The sequence below is a fragment of the Ambystoma mexicanum genome, chromosome 10 (assembly GCF_040938575.1).
Source record: "Ambystoma mexicanum isolate Mex_15411 chromosome 10, UKY_AmexF1_1, whole genome shotgun sequence".
In the NCBI taxonomy this organism is placed as follows: domain Eukaryota; kingdom Metazoa; phylum Chordata; class Amphibia; order Caudata; family Ambystomatidae; genus Ambystoma; species Ambystoma mexicanum.
Window position 1 is genome coordinate 1,203,544,511 of NC_090932.1, and position 17,643 is coordinate 1,203,562,153.

At 41.4% G+C, this 17,643-nt stretch overlaps 1 protein-coding gene across 2 annotated transcripts in view; it reads right to left on the reverse strand.

Moving 5' to 3' along the window:
* Positions 1–17,643, reverse strand: part of LOC138492177 (reticulon-4 receptor-like) — a 1,313,617-nt gene that overhangs the window by 662,245 nt on the left and 633,729 nt on the right. For both annotated transcript variants that reach the window (XM_069619197.1, XM_069619196.1), the window contains exon 3: positions 12,458–12,577. The gene's annotated coding sequence lies outside the window, so the exon portion shown is untranslated. The remainder of the gene's footprint in view (positions 1–12,457; positions 12,578–17,643) is intronic.

A 17,643-nucleotide genomic window follows, 5' to 3' on the forward strand; every position in this document is an offset into this window, starting at 1 on the left:
TACTCCTCTTTCGAATTCCTTGTCTGCAGGCTTTTTGTTTCTCCTCGCCTCTCTCTAACTCTGGTCCCCTCCTTTGCTCATGATAAAGACAGAAAAATCTGAGCATCCACTAAACATTAGGGGGTGCATTCTATAGGTGTGTCGTACTACGAGGCAGGCCAATGGATAAATCGGACCATTCAAATAGAGTGACATCATCATGACAAAAGCATGGGAATATTGGGCATTTTTAAAAGTGGCAGCAGAGAGGGTAAAGGATTCTGACTCTTTGAAAAAGCTGTAGAAAAGAACATCACCTGTTGAAATTGGGTGAGTGATGAATATGGATAGTATCTTCAGATGACAAGGCCTTATTCATGAGGGATTGGAATCAACTGGATCTGAGGCAGACTTGCTTTCATGAAAAAGGGAGGAAGGGGTCGGGGGGGGCTTCTGTCTGGGAATCACCTAGGAACACAAGAGGGTCTTTGCTGGCTCCATGCCATTAAAGATCATTTTGAAGTGATTATAAAAGTTCCCCAATAGAAAAGATAGATGCTATTTAGATAGATGCTATTTAGAATTATGTTTCCGCTGAGTCCAAGAAAGGGGGTTGTATAGGAAGGTGTTACCAAAATGCATGATACTAAATGAGAAATGAACAGTGCAATCTCACTGCATGTAAAATTAAATGAGATGTAATTTTAGTCCAACCCAATATACTTATATGCACAGTGATATAAATAGCATGTGTGTGCAGGATGCATGCAATTCTTTGTAAATTATAATCTCCTTAAATTGTAGCCATTGTGATTTCACAGAAATAGTGAACATTGAACTGTGATGTAAATACATCTGTATCATAGCCTAAAGAAGATTTGCTTTATAGTGTGGGTTCTGTGAAGGTAATAGCTATTGAATAAGGATGGGGAAATAAGAACATGTTTAAATGTGTCCTTTCTACTCCCACAGACAATTATGTTAAGGTAAATCACAAATACCCCTCATTCTTGAAGCTTCACAGTAGGACTCTTTGTGAGGTGAAAAGGGAAGGGTGTGTATACCCATTTAATAACATCCTAAAACCGTTCTCCCAGATTGGGTGGGTCAATTGAACTAATATGCCTTCTGAATTGATAGCCCTGCATCCATAATCAAAGACCTGACAAAGCTAATGCTATTTAGTTCAAACTACATACACATACTATCAACCCACAGCACCATAGTTACATGGGAAAGGGGATTTATGCAGCAGTACTCTAATTCCCACATTTGTTTGTGATATTAAGGAAAGCAATGTTCTTTGAATCAGCTGTAAATGTAACATTATGTGTAAGTGCAAAATGTTTTAATTTCAAGAGAATTTTCATTCAGTGACGACAAGTGGCATAATTATGAGTAGAATTGTCCATTTTTTGATGACAACTGCTTTTGATTGTGTAGTATTGTAGTGACTTTCCCTTCATAAAGCTTGGAAACCACCTGTGCATCGATTCTTTATTAAAATAAAATATTGATTCCTAAATTAGCCTGCTTTATTTCTTGTCCCGTAACTGTGCAGTAGGATTCTATGTCATGGGGCATTAGATCAGGATGCCCTCTTAATGAAACAAACCAATATATAGCAGTTCATTTCTGTCACACTGTTATCCTTGATGTGTGTGCCTTTTCCTGCCACAATTATTTGTCATGTAACCACTGAATGTTCCTGACCCTGGACATCTTCCCTTTTGATGTAAAGTATCTATGTGGTTATGAGTCCACCTCGGCCAGGCTACTGTATGTCGGGCATGCTTTATGCTGTGTGTTGTGTAGTTTTAGTGCACAGTCCCATGCCTCCTTTGGAGGTGGAGAAAATGCATAAGATCTTTCTGTTTAATCAACTGAAGTTGAATAGAGTTACAATGTGTGATGCCGTCACAGCTTTTGTGTGCCTGTACTATTTGGCTCTGTACTAGCCATTGCTGCTCCTGCAGCTTTATCCGTGCTTCAGATTGTCAATTGTATTGTATTGTACAAGTATCAGGTCGCTCACATTATTTAGCATTTGGCCATTCTCTTTCAGTATTTGTGAAGTCCCCAAAATAAAATTTCATGTCCAATTTCAGTTCCGTTGTAATCTAACTAATCTTGAAGGCTGACTCCGCTGCTACTGGGCAACATGTAACACACCACATGGCTGGTTTGCACATTGATTTTCCTCCCTGTGTTCTTTACTACACTTGGGACTCCACAACTACCATGGGAGTTATAGGATTAGCTACTTGAAGCTTTCATTGAAGCTCAGGATGGTGACACATTTAGAGCAACAACATAACTGGCTGTATTGAAAAACTGTTTAGGCTGTGAGGGTGTTAGATTGATGAAACATCTGCGGTCAAGTGACGGTTAGGTGGGTTCAGATATTTATGATATCACTATGTGCCTCATTTCACATACAGCGTTGAGGGAGACAATGGCAGTAATGCAGTTGTAGGTCCATTACTGCACTGCCACCCTACAACCTTGGTGGTGAGGCGGAGGAAAAACCTCAAGCAAAATGCTGGTGGTAATTCTGCTGCCTTACTGCCAAAAATCAGCATAATCGGCAGATTTACTGCTGGCGGTAATTACACGGAAATCCCGATGAAGTCCTTCCACAGAAATCCCGATGGAGTCCTATGAACTCCATAAAGGGAGACTAACACCACCATATCACCACTTGTAATCCGGCAGTAATTCTGCTTGTCCAAACAGCGGTAACAGCAACTCAATTTGGCATATTCCAGTGGATGTATCACCGGAATACCGCCAAACCTAATGAGGCCCTATGTCAGGACTACCAAGGTTCAATGAAAACCCAAATGTTGCTACAGAAAGTTGAGAAAATTGATGAGTACATGCCGGACCTACATTGTTTAGAAGCAGCAGATTGTACATTTGAAAGCATGAGTCTGGACCAATTGTTGAGAGACCAAATCTTGATGCATGCTATTAATAAGAAAATAAGGGAGAGCGTATAATATTAAAAAGTCAGAGTCTCATTTGAAAGAACTCAAACAGGAATCCTCAGAGGAAGTATGTGCTGCTAATAGTAAGGAAGGAAGAATTCATTATAATAGTAATTAGCAGTCTAAGCAGTGTCTTGGGATAAACTTGAACATTTCTGATGTGGGATTAGGGGGCATTTAGCTTTACACAATGCATGTGTTTATTATGTAAGTACAAAGGTCATGTGTCCAAGGTGTGTCATGTCAGAGGGTGGAATTGTGTTTGCATCTGAGCATGAATGTGCTGATTCGATTGTAGCAAAGAATGTGGTACTCATAGTGAGTGAAGAGTGTGGATGGAATGCAGTAACTCCTCTGTGGTCAATGTTGCTTTTTAGAGAACATGAGTCACATGTCATGCCAGATTCAGGATCCACACACACTGCTTTTTCCAGTTTCCTGGCATTTCTCTGAGAGTTGTGGGAGAGAACATTATGATTAAAGGATATTTGTTCACCAAGCGTGAATAGCATGGCAGGTCTGCTACCACAAAGACACTTTGTACTGACAAAGGTGTACCATTGTGGGTGGGTTTTATAAAGTAGATTGATCATTAGGTTGTATCCTGGTTCCTTAGTCCTGGTTTTGGATGTTCCTGATGATAGTATCACTGTTTTACTGGAGAAACAAACTTGTTTTCAAGAATGAGATTGGATATGTAACAGGTCACCAACATGAGATCTCATTGTACCTATACATGTTAGAGATGAGGTGCCATTCATGTTGAATTGTTATGCATGAATGGCATTATAGAATAAATCCCTTCTTCTGAGTTAAGATTGTGTGTTGATTTACGTGTTTTAAAGGAAAACAATGTTGTGAATTGTCTTACTTTAACAAACGTGCATGGAATGTCAGTGATGGATGGTGAAAGCACGTTATTTTATATTAGATTTTACATTCCAGTACATCCTAAATCCATGGATTGGTCTTTTGCATGATTGACTCTTGCATCCTGGTGTGCAGCCGCCCAGCAACATGGGGTATGGCTCCCCAAATGTATATGCCTGATTGACTCTTGCATTCTGCTGTGCAGCTGCCCTGAAACATGGGGTATGGCTCCCCAAATGTATTCGCCGGATTGACTCTTGCATTCTGCTGTGCATCTGCCCTGAAACATGGGGTATGGCTCCCCAAATTTATTTGCTGGATTGACCCTGATGTAACCTTACTGTGTTGCATTTGAATGTAACTAATACCTGCACCTCTGTCACTTAACATGAAACATTAGCACTGTAACCAATCTCTTAAGTTTAAGCACCTAGACACCTCAGGGTTTGGTGCGCTATATAAATAAATTAAATAAATAAATACAAATAAATAAAAATTCCCCTGATGGTTTGTCTAGATTCCAGCACGTGCTGTTTGGGCTCACGAATGTGTCGGCTGTGCTTGAAAAGCAAATCAATCACACATTCAAGAGGGTGAAGGGCAGAGGCGTTGCTAGGGTGTGCCTGAGGGGGCTATAGCACCTGGTCTTTTAGTTCTAGCCCTGGATAGAATCATAGGAGCTACAACCAAAAGGCTAGCTAGCCCCAAGTTTCAACAGTTCCAACATCAGCGTAGCCCCAGGATTCCAGAGCTAGCAACACTCCTGGTGAAGGGGGTTACTGCCTAACAAGATGACATTCTGATCTTTTCTAAACCTTTGGATGAGCAATGTCACTTCTTGAATTTAGTACATAATATATTACCAAGTTGTGGGCTGACTCATTCGAAAGACTTGTGTCAATTTGCAGACAATCCGTGGAATATTTGGGTCACACCTTGTCATGTGATGGCATTGAACCTAAAGTTAAGCTCCTTGCAGGAGTTCAGAATGAACTCGTCCTATCTAGTAAAGAACAGTTGATGTCATGTTTGTGTCTCGATAAATGTTATGCTAAATCCACTCACACATTTGTGGAGAAAACAGAATCATTAAAACAGCTGCTATAGAAAGTGACACCTTTTAAATGGGATAAAAAAGAGAAAAACGTTTTAAAAAGATCAAATTTAAGATTTTGAGATTTTGAATGTACCTGCTCTCAGACATTTCGATGTGTCAAAGAAATGTATAGTCAGTGTAGATGTCAGTGCTCACAGCTGCTTGTTAAACCATGATCAAGGGGAACTCTACAAGGTTGCTTTCGCACCTCACTCTTTGTCTAAAATATGCACTCGTTTGTCTAGGGCAAAGCCTGATCATGTCTTTAGGATGTTCATTTTCACATGTTTCTATAGAGGAGGAAACATGACATTCATATTAGCCATGCACCTCTAGTTCAGTGGTATTCAAATGTGTTCATGCTGAGCCCCCTTAAGTAAAAATATTGTTGCCGGCCCGCAGATACCATATCAGCTTGTATTTTCAATAAAAACAGTCACTGTGCTCCCTTTTTGAAGAACGTCATTCCTCCTAAGGAATTCCTTCGGGTCCCATAGGGGGGCTAGCCACAGAGTTTAAAGACCACTGCTCTAGGTAAAGCTCTTGCTGTGGATGGGAGCAGGAACATTCCGCCAAGGCTGGTCAGACTTTGTATAACATTGAACACTACAATTGTTCTCTATAATATGTGCTCAGTAGGTAGAACGTATGGCTGTTTATTTGTCTAGGTTGCCTGTGAAAGGAAATCAGAAAGGTGGGGTTTGCCTAATCTACCAGTGGTACTAGGGCAATTATATAAACATCAACAAGTAAGTGTACCTCTGGGAAATTACGTAAATATATGAATAAAAACACCTACAGGACAGGTCATAGGTTTAGGCTGTCCTGATTATAGACTGGGCCTTCAAGTCCATAGATTCCAGACCATTCCACGCATATGCACTCTACATATCGCTATAATTCAGAACACAGACAAATGGGTGTGTGTTGTAGTTCAGAACACAGAAAGATGGGTGCGTGCTATATGTCAGAAGCTAAAAGGTAGTCAGGTGGGTATTGATAGAGATAGACATGGGGCTGACAACACTGTTTTACTAAATCCATGGAAAGGTACACTTCGTTCTTAAAGAGACAAATAGCTGTGTGTACATTATCTTCAATTTAATACCATATTGTGCTCCAGTAATTTCAAGTGAAACCAAGCTCATTGCAAGTATAAGAAATAAAAGAATGTCATTTTTCCTCATCTAAATGACAGTATGCTAAGAGAAGTGCTCACTTGGTTTCAAGGTGAACATGTTTTTTTCATGTAACGGCCCTATACATATGGACAATCCAGAATTGATACTCATGTCTTTTGCAACTGTGACATTAAAGAAGACATTACATAGGGATATAAGGCCTGCATGCCTTATAAAATGATTAATGTGAAATGTATTGTGAGTTTAAAAGCCATTCAGTGCAGAATGTTATATGCATCCGGTCATTTCTCCTGAAAATGAAACTTAACCTCCAAGACCTTTCCTCTGCTGGTCCCGGAGAGGGAGGTCTGGTGTCAACCATCAATCAGGTCCATTGCTTAAAAAAATATTAGAAAATACAATGCCTAGATCTAAACCACAGTGGAAATAGATAAATCCATGCTTGTTCTTTCAGCAGAAGTGACCTTGAGGTCTCAACTGCCATACAATGTACATTAGAGTTGCAGCCAGGTGCATTACAAGGCCACAAAGAGACAGGCAAAGATAAACATGAGCCAGCCTCTGGCTGATCACATGCTTCAGGTGAAATGCAAATTAAGAGAACAAAGGAAAGGCTGGAGTTTAGTTAATGGAAAAATACATATTATTGCATAAAAAGGGCAGCATATATGCCACAACGTTCATTGCAGACCTTTATTAAAGGTGACAGTAACCCCCTTTGAACCATGCCAAAACAATGTGTGTGTGATAAACATAACAGATGTTATTAATGAAAATTTGATTTGGGCCTTCTCTTGATTCCAAGAGATTTGAAAGTTGATGTGAGTTTGAAGGACACCATTAACATGCAAACTATGAAGTGCCATATTTTTCACTGATACGGCTCCTGAGTAAATGAAGAAAAAATGTATCTCTACATAGGAAGGGCATGCCGACTTCAGATTATCATCATCTGATTTGCCTTAAAATGTAGTTCTTAAAAATATATCCAAACATGTATAGATTTGGAAAATTAGGGTACTTGTCATGTTGATAGATTTTCAGAGTTTAAACTGGCCAAACCCACGTGTCATTTTGGGATGACAAATCATTCTCCTCCCACAGCTCTCCTCACACCCCACATCTCCTTGTCGTATTAGCACACAGGGGGGAGATGGGTAGAGAAAACCAACCAATCCATTTCACGGTAATCATGACAAGTTTGTGATGTAATTTTCCCTATAAGTTAACCAGTTTGCATCAGAACTGGGCTTTTTTCCACTTATTCCGGGAGGTAACCTTCTGCTGAACTATTGCAAGAAACACCCATGCAGAGAGGTACCAAATCCTGCATTGGAAACAGGGACCAGGAGACGTAGAAGCTGGTCGGGACCCCTTGGAGGAGCCAAAGGGGACTATCCTTGACTGACACTGTTGCTGTCCCAGAGGTGCCCTGCTGTTCCCTGATGCCCATCACAAGGCCTCTCTTATATGTAAAACAATCCCAAAGCCATAGATTGTGTAGGCCCTGCATTTTTTCTCAAGTATTGTTCTATTAGTTCCCCATAGCAAAATACCCTGTTTGTCTGTGTAGATCCTTAGCATATTTAATTAAAGTAAATCAATTAATTCCCCTATAGAAATCACAGGATGTGTTTTGTTAGCATTCAAAACCAACAAGCGCTTACCAGTGTGTTTTTAGCCGGTATAGACATAAAGATTTGCCAAAATAATTAATCCCAAAACAAAATTCCCCATTGATCCCCTTCATTTTAAATCAGAAGTGCAAAGCCTTGTATTTCCTTTGCATGTGTGTTGGGAGAAACAAAATGGCCCCTTTGTTTCCACTGCACACTGATCCAAACCACAAAGTCCTGCCTGTTCTTTTTAGGTGTGGCAAAACAAATTTTCCCATTGCTTCTCTTTCCATCATATTGCATCTGTGGTAATAAGTGAAAACACGATTTTTCCCTTTTAATCCCTTTTCCAAACAGTGCATTTTTATCAGACCCCCAAGATGATTTTCTCATTGTGTTCCCACTGTCTACCACTGACCTTAAATTCAGAGGGGCCAAGTCTAATTGAGGTTTAGATGGTGGGGGTTGCTGGGAGAAAAGTATTATAACCAAATCAGCAATCACTGTGTGTTTTGAATTGTTCTTTTTCTGTATTGGTGAGGGGTTTGAAAAGATAGCTGCTAGAAATTGTGACTGCGTATTTCAGTATTAGCTCTGTGATGATGCCATTACGGAAGTCATTTTTGTTCTTGTGTTGCCACAGCATTGGTGGCCGATGCTAGTCTTTTTGTCAGGTTTGATTAAATAAATTAATACATCTATATTCTTACTGCACACCGGCCTGGTTCCTAGTACATTGTGGCACCGGGTATTTGTTGGGGTTGGGTGCGAGATGGGTTGGAGGCCTTACCAAACTGAACCTGAATCAAAACAATAGTAATTTTGTGTGTGCCACTTTGATTGGGGGAAAAGGAATTCCCTAAGTAGAGGGTGACCGCATATTAAACCGCAACACTGGGTTAAGGCAATAGTACCGTGGCAGGCATTCCGTAGAGACAACTGATATGTCTTCAGAGGGCTCAGAATGCCGCAGTTTGTCTCATTTTAAAAGTACCCAAATCAGTATCGATTTCGCCTTTGCATAAAACATTGCATAGGCTCCTGGTCAAAGAAAGAATAGACTTTAACATTTTGATTGCGGTCATCAAGTGTCTGCAAAATCTAGCTCCAAAATATGTTGCAGAGAAACTGACCAGCTATGCACCAACACGTTTGTTTGAATCATCAGATAAATTGTTATGGGTTATTCCATCATCCAGGTGTGTTTTCGGGGGAGATAGGTGTTTTTCTGTCTGTGGCCGTACATAGTGGAATCGAATGCCGGCTGATATTCAGAGTATTACACTGCTATTTTTCTTTCGTAAGGCCTTTAAAATGGATCTGTTTAAATAACAGGCTATTGTGGTTTGATCTTCAAGTCGCTGTTCCCTGATTCTGATGTGTTTTGAGTCTATGCCCCTCATTACAGTTTTGCCGGTATCCTGATGGTAAATCCGGCGAGATATAAGCAAAACTTCCCTACCGTTACTGGAGCCTGATATCCTGGTATTACTGGGATATTACAGGTGATGGCAACAGCGGGAACTATCCATTCCATGAAGCCCCATAGGACTCCATGGAGGGGATTGTCACAATTACCATCACCGGTAATACCAGTGCCAGTAATTGTGGCATTTCTTTACTGGTGGGGGCCAGATTTACTGGCAGGTCAGGCCTGGAGGTAAATCTGTGCCCCTCCAGCAAATTTGTGTTTCCCTGGTACGGAAAAATGGCTGGTGCTGGAACTATCAGTAATTTTTCAGGCAATTTTTCTAGACCGGGGAACATGCAATGACCCCCTATATGCTTAGGGCCGGGAGGATAGCTCAGGAGCAACGCGCTCACCTTGGAAACAAAACGATGTGGAGCAACATAGGTTTGATCCCCGGGCTTAGAAACGTCTGGGTATTAAACACGTTATAAATAACTAATTATTAAAAAAAAAGAATTATTACATCTTCACCTAGATGCAATTTAGTCTGTCAGCAGCATATTACAAAATTTGAATTCAATTGAGGCACATGCTGAATGAGAATACAATGATAATGAATACAAACTTTACAAACGAAATTAAATTGAGAATATTTACAAAAACAATTATCTTGTACAGAAAATTTCTTGTGTTTGTCATTTAAATTGTCTTTCTAACTTTTGCTCGTGCTGCAGCCCTGGTGACAGAAGAGAGGTGATGGAGAGACTTATTATGTTTTGGCTCTGGTGGAAATTTCTAAGGGCCTGATTCACAAAGTGTTTGAAAAGGGATGCACCCATTGAAAATCACGTTGCGAATCAGGCCCTAAATCTCTACAAATTATTGCACCAACTTCTTGTGGGAACGGAATATCTGTTTTGGGCATTTATTTGAGGTTTTGAGACATAACTCTAAATGGTGGCCTCCATGAGATCAGTCTTTTCTACACTGGACTATTGACAGCATACTTGAAAAGTCCATATTTAGCCCCAAAAAAAAACATTATTTGTCCTGTACATTTGTTTGCAATTGGGTAGTGGTGCCTTGCTGTTTCCCTATTCTGTTTATAGTTATCAGGTATTGATAAGATATATATGTATTTTTAGTCACAAAGGTATTCGAATATAGCATTATAGACGGAGGGAGTCTATAATGCTATATTCATTGTAGTTGGATAATGACCCATGGGTCATAACTTGGGGAAGGGTCATCATCACTAACGATAATGACCCGTCCATAAGCCAATAAGGACATAGTGGTAGTAGGAGAATATGTTTTGGGGTTTTGGTGGCAAAGTAAACATTTTACTTGAATTGTGAGTTAAGTCAAAAGACAAACTCAGTAAATTCCTCTTCTTCTTCTTCTTGTTAGGGTGACTGCAGAAACCCAGAGGCGGCGATTTCCATCTATTAGATTAAGTTTGCCAGCTCAGTAAATTAAATGTGGTTTTATTTTTCAATGTTCAAATAACAATGTTGTCTCCATAAGTTACATATTTTAATTGCACATTTAGTTTAACTGGAGTAGGTTTAACATGCACATGCATTAGGTGTCACCTAAAAGTAATTAACTTATCAATGAAAAAAAGTGAAATTGATATTGTCTCATGTTTTAGCTTTCTCTCTGATGTATTAAATGGGATGTTGCTTAGAAAAAAAGGTCCTCCCAGAAAGTAGGTGCCGTGTTGAAAGAAGACTTGCCTGGAATTTGTATTGTGGTTTCCTTATCTGCTTTTGAAGTCAAAACGTTGAGTGTGCAGTCATTACCAGTAGTCATTGACTGCAGTCTGAACATTCTAATTGGTTGAGAGGAGGTCAATAACAATCACCATGTGCTAATGTCCATTTTATGCCTGACAATATTTTTACCCTTCACCCGAGTTTCAAATTGCTTGTGAATATTTTGCACTGCCTGAAGAGGCATAACCATGTTTCCCCTGGCTTCCCAACAGTAAGACACACTTTGTACTCGGTACCTTACAAACAAGTACAAGAAACTAATATAATGCCTGTACTGATCCCCAAACTGCAATGGCTACACAACAGAAATGGTTGCATGCCATGATTGGAGGAACACTACCAATGGTGCATGCACAACGAGCACAATATGGCTGCCTGCTCTGAATCACATGAACAATTATGCATGGGCAGTTCACAAACAGCAGGAACGTTTGCTAAAAAGTATGTTTATTGTCTGTATGTATTTGCCTTTGTTAAGTAGCATTAGTACCCGGCGAGGGCCCAATCAGAATGAAAGAGTCATATTGATTGGCCCTCACCGAGTCATTACCAGGCCGGGAATCCCTCTGTCTGGATTCCACAGCCTTTGTCCCCGGCGGGGGTTGTGGCAGCCCCTCAGCCAATGAGGATGCTCGGAGCGGGGCCATCCCCACTCCGAGCCTCCCCACGGCTGAGAGGTTACCTTCGCCACCTGCCAGGGACAGAGGTAAGGCTTTTTTTTCCTCCCCTTTCCTCCCTCCTCCCACCTCCCTGCCCTCCCCACCCCACTTATCTTCTATGCCTTGGTTCCCGGCGGGAGACGATGGCAGCCTCCTGCCGTGTGGAGACTCGGAGGGGGCAATCCCTGCTCCGAGCCTCCACACGCAGGAGGCTTTCATCATCCCCCTGCCGGGGACCCAGGTATGTTTATTTATTTATTTATTTTCCTACCCCTCCCTTCCACCCTCCCAACCACACTCGCGCAGTTTTTGCGGGCCGGGATACTAATAGCTAAATGCCCCTCGCGGCGGGGGCATTACCGACTCTGGTGATGCCCCTGGGCCTTCGTTAAGGCCCTTGCTTCACTTGGGCCTATAACTATGTGCCCCGGGGCATTACCTGAGTCGGTAATTCCCCGCCGCTCGGGGCATATTGCTTTATTATAATACAGCATATGAGCTCTGTCACAGCACTCTGCAGATCCAAGGGAGAGGAAAGCCATATGATGGGGGCAAAGGCCTGATGAATTCCAGATAATCTTAGAGGGGCTGATGTGTGTTGTTTTCGGGATCTGAAGTCAGGAAAGCCAGGTGTTGGGCTCGGTCAGCGACGTGCTTTTTTGACGGCCATTTTGAACAGTTCATTGTTCAGCTCTGTTTTGTGATTTATTTCGTCATGTGGATGTGTAGACAGTGGGGGCTGGAGTGAATTAGCAGCTGAAAGAAGAAAACCCTGCTATATTTCAGTAATGTTAGAACCACCACAGTACAGAAAACCAAGTGACGAAATCGCCATTTCGCACCATGCATGGCTTGTTTGGTTCTGTACAATTTTGCTGCAGCCCTAACTGCATTTTCTGCCACTTCAATGACTTACCGTGTTCCGTTTCCTCCAACATGTGGCCTCTGTTCCCGGCCCTTGACCTCGGCACACTTGTTTTTGCGTCGCCTCTTCTGCAGTAGCACGAGCTGTCCTTGTTCTTTCAGCGACTCGAGTCTGTGAACGTGAAAGTCATACATCAGACGGGTTCTTGTTGTGCACAACACCACGCACCCTCCATCTTGGGCCTGAGGACGCGCATTTGCAATCCAGAGGTGGGTAAAATGCGCTCCGAGATGCATGTACCTGCCACAGAATTAGGTTATTTCAAGAATTGCGTGCTACATTTTCTGTGATTAGATCACGCTAACTGCATTACAGAGACATTGGACTTCAAATAAAATAAGAGAGCTGGTAATGTGCTTGGGAATTCTTTTAGCAGGCGAGTTAGGCATATTTAGATATTACATTCAGAAAATACATTGATTTAGGGGATGCAGAGGAACGTTTCCATTTCCTGTCCTTAAGCATCAGCCTGTTTTTAGCAGGCCTTGCTAATAGAAGCAGTATTTCAGCCTCGTTATCTTCCTCTTTTTGCATGTCAGGCTCTTCTTTCACTGCCCCTTTTACACAAAGGAAAGTGCGCTTTCATGCCACCATTATTCGCATTTTTTTTTTCACCCGCTGGAATCTGCCTCTAGAAACGTTTGTTCCTTGGCCGTGCATGGCTATCTCTGAAATGCCATGGTGCTTTGGGAATTTAACACTTGAGCAATGGGACGTTTTATATAATGCTGTAAAACCCTTCATTAAAAAAGGCAACATGAGGTCTGTGCACGCAGCGGAATATTTGTAGCACAGGGTTAGAGTGAAAAGATCTATTTTGTACGCCGCATAATCCATTGTGCAATGCAAAGAATGGGTCACCTTTCATATGCTTCCGCTTAGAAAAAGGCATCGTTCTGCTTAGTATAATGGCGGCAAAACATAGCACGTAGATAGGCACGCTGAGCGTGACCTTTCCGCCGTGCAGGCCTGATGCAGCACAGTCATTATTGGCCAGATTTTTCTCTGCTCTGGAGCGATGATCCCACCCCACATTTACATTTTTCTGCCAAATATGGTGTTTAGTGTAGGGATTTTACAAATGGGTGTTGCAATCATGTATAGTTATGTTTTGCCACGTGGGATTTATAAAGTATAACATTTGACCTTTACATGGCCTCTTGGCATTGACAGCTGTCTTAGAGTGGAAGTGTGCAGTTGCCTACTTTGGTTGGTTTATCCGTACAGGGGGTGTAGGAGTTTAGGGGGCCCGATTGATGGATTTGTTTGCATGATTCAAAATGACTGCACTGTCGGAAAAATGACTTTGCAATGCCGACACAAACCCTGATTCATGGAACTGGCAGAGTGTATTTTTGCAGTGCAAAGTCATTTTTTCAGTACAAAATGAACTTTGCACTGACTTAAGACTGCAGAAATACACTTTGCACAGTTCCATGAATCAGGCTTTCTTCTTGAAAACATCCGCTAGACCCTGATTAGGTGGGAGCTTGTGCTCTGCTGAGTGTGGGGTTTCCATAGGGAGGGTGGGCGTGGTCACCTGGCCCAAGAACCCTGTGTGAGCTTGCAGTTGTGGTGGGTTTCAGTGGATGGTGGCATGGGAGACAGTTGTTCTGTGAAGTCCAAGTGCCAGGATTGAGCATGTTTCTTTGTGTTGAGTAAGATAATTGGAATGACAGTGGGGAGGTATTGCTTTGCAGAGATCCCTTTAGGGAATGTCATGTGATTTGTGGGGATGAGTCAAAAGGTGGGAATTGTTTTTTTTAATTTTTTTTAATTGGTTTTGGGAGAGATTGGGACGACACAATGGCTGTGATACGTGATGTGTGTGATGGATGAGTGGACGGTGAGATGTATGTCTGGTGTCATGCAGGGGGTAGCAGATACACAGCTTAATGTACTATTAGGGATACAGCCCCATTTGGTGCTCTGCTGAATTGGTGTTCGAGGCCTTGGAATGTGGGTGTGTCTCAATGTTCATTTATGTTGAGTAGTTGATCTAGTGGGCCTATAGGTCTGTTTAACTGGTACATCGCCTACAATACATCCATTTGTGGCTTGAAAACTCACTGCCTCTCACTGCAAACATAGTGACCAGCTATAATGCCTGCTCATGTCGGATTTTTGTAACTGGTGCATAGGCCTTGGGAATTCACCAAGCTCCATCCTCGCCTCTAGGACATTCTCCAAGCATTTCTGGGGCTTTAATTGAGAAATAAAATCCCCAACAACCACAACCATTTCTGTCCAGGTTTTTCCCCCTGTTGCAAACAGGACCTCGATAGCAGCTTCTGCAAATGAGCAGCCAAACCCTGTGGAGGCCCCTTAATGCGTTTTTAATTTTCTGCACCACTTTATTTTTATCCTTTGTCGCGGGGCCCCTAAAAGGAGTGGGGTCCATAGGCCGGTGCCTACCTGTCCTAATGGATAATCCGGCACTGAGCCAAACTAGTGAATGTAAACATTAAACATATTTATCTATTGGGAAATCATAACTTCAGCAGTTGAAGATCAGGGCATCTGGTACCAACCTCTGTCATTCTGATATTTAAATCGATGTTCACACCCCTTGGTCCCCCTTTAAAGCCAGAATAGCGTAACACGCATATCCGGGCCCTTCACAGGAATTTTGCCAACCACGGTTTCTCGTCGTGTAATTATGTGAAATTGAGTTAAAAAAATCCAATCTGGGTCTTCAGTCTTGGATTGGATATCTGAGATATTCCATGAAAGACATTTTAAATAAGTAGGGCTTCTTATCACAATTTACAAGAAAAGCCTTAGGGCGTGGGGGGAAATAACCCTAAGGGGAGAATCATGTCATACACAATTAAGGCTCTGGTATGTAATGTGTGTGGTGGCTGAGCTGGCATATATGTGTGATGTGAGATGTGTGTCAGGAGTGAGTATTTGCTCTTACTGGCGGGTGTGTATGGTATGTTCAGAGCTTGATGTAATTTTAGGGGTACTGTCTCAATTGGTGCTTTGCTGATTGGGTCTGTCAGGTCTCGAATCTTGGGTGCTTCTCAATGGTCATTTATGTTGAGTAGTTGCACAAAGGCCGGCTAACATTCAAATACAAGCTGTCGTGTTTAGTTGGAATTGTTTTAGTAGTTTGCACTGCTGTTACCCGGCAATTGACTCGACTAGTGGTCATTTCCAAACTGCATTGCTTGTCTAATTGTCCAGCAGTGCTGAATGCATTACATATTGATTGACTGCTTTATTTCGGTTAACAACCATAAAAGCACAATTTCCATTAGCAAATATAGTGTTCAACATATGTCATACATATTTATCATTCTGTAAACGTATAAACACACAATCATGGTTAAAAAGATAAAACATGTCACAGAGTTGCATCATATGTAACACAAATCAGGTAGATACCAAACTTAGATCACAGAACTATCATTTAAGATATTCTTTCCGGCAATTCCAGCCTTTGTCAGAAAGCTTGTGACAGCAAATACTCTTGACATTTAGGGATTTCCCAAAAATCTAAAGCCCCCAGCACGGTGGCAACATTATTTGCGTTCAGCACCAGGACGAGACCATTTCGGACAGGGCAAAAACAAGTCAACAATGATATTCGTCCTCTCTTTCTGATTTACAGATTAGCCAATCCTAAATAGCATAACCCGCCCAGTTACTAGTACACACATTTCATGGGAGGAATCTTGGTCGCAAATTGGTATGGAGACGACTTGCACCTGATATAATCCATAAGTTTCCATAATATATCAATTTCAGTGTGCAGACTGACTGGACAAACCGATTTGACTTATTTGTTTTATTTAAAAATATACATCTAAAAAATGTGAACAAGACCCCGAGGAAATTGTTCAACATATCAACTAGATAAAGTACAGACAAAACAGCAACATCACTCTGTCGCTATCCAAAGCATATAGCATGAGTAATAAAGGAAGCCATAGAAAGACAGCTATCGGCAATGCCAACCGTGTTGGCTGTTGTGTAGGCATGTGAAATCAATTTGTCAGACACTGCTGTAGTGGTATTAAATGGCCATCAATGGTAGTAGCTGAACAATGGTGCAAGTGCGTGGGCATAAATTATCAGTGCCGGGCAAATGCCTAATACTTGTACAGAAGCCAAAACTGTTGCCTTTGACAATGATTCTTTTCAACAGGACTTCAGTGCCAGCCATGCATACTGCTGATGAATTGAGTGGCTGAAGGCCAACGTAGTTAAGACATTTTTATTACACCAATGACCCATATACAGCACCAATTAAGTAATTCACTCTCAGAATACTTCTTTGAAAATACACTGGTAGGCACTTTAAGAACAATATCTGATGGTAAGGCTAAAAAAAGCTAGCACAAAATTATCCTAGGAGTTTGTGTTTTGATCATATGGGATGGCTCAAGAGAAGAGGCAGATTGTTTTGTGACATGGCTTAACCAACAAAATCGGTTTCTGAAATTCACTGGGTCTATATGTGATTGTGAGACTCATTTTCTAGACATCACCATTTTCCATCACAATGGTTCTTTAAAAGTGAAGCCCTATAATAAGACTACTGATAAGAACTCTTTATTGCACTTCAATAGCCACCATGCTAAACATTTAAAGACCAATTTGCCATTTGGACAATTTTTGAGGCTGAAGCGCAATAGTAGTCTTAAAGATGATTTTGCCCGAAGTGCGGATGTATTGACCAACAAGTTGTTGGCCAAAGGCTATCCGCCTAGAGTTATAAGAAATGCTTCAAAAAGAGCTTACAATAACAATCGTGAGGCACTTTTGGAGAAAAGTAGTAGGCCAATTAAAAAGATGGGCACTGTATTTGTTAATACTTTCTCAAATTTGTCCTACAAAATCAAAAACATTGTGATGAAAACTTGGAAGAAAATATATCGTGGTAAAGAAGTGTTGCCTCCCCTAGTGGCTTTCAGAAAAAGCCAGAATTTACGAAATATTCTGGTCAGAAATGATGTGACAGAAATGCAGATACCACAAGTTAGGCAAACTAGACTGTGGGGTTTGCCTGAAGTAAAAGGACATTTTCCATGTGGGAATTGCAGCATGTGTGGACAAACAAAATAAACTAGATTATTGCAAATTCTACCTGATGTTAAGTGGGTCTTCACTGAAATGACGAATTGTAACACAGCTAATGTTGTATATCTGATCACCTGTCCATGTGGCCT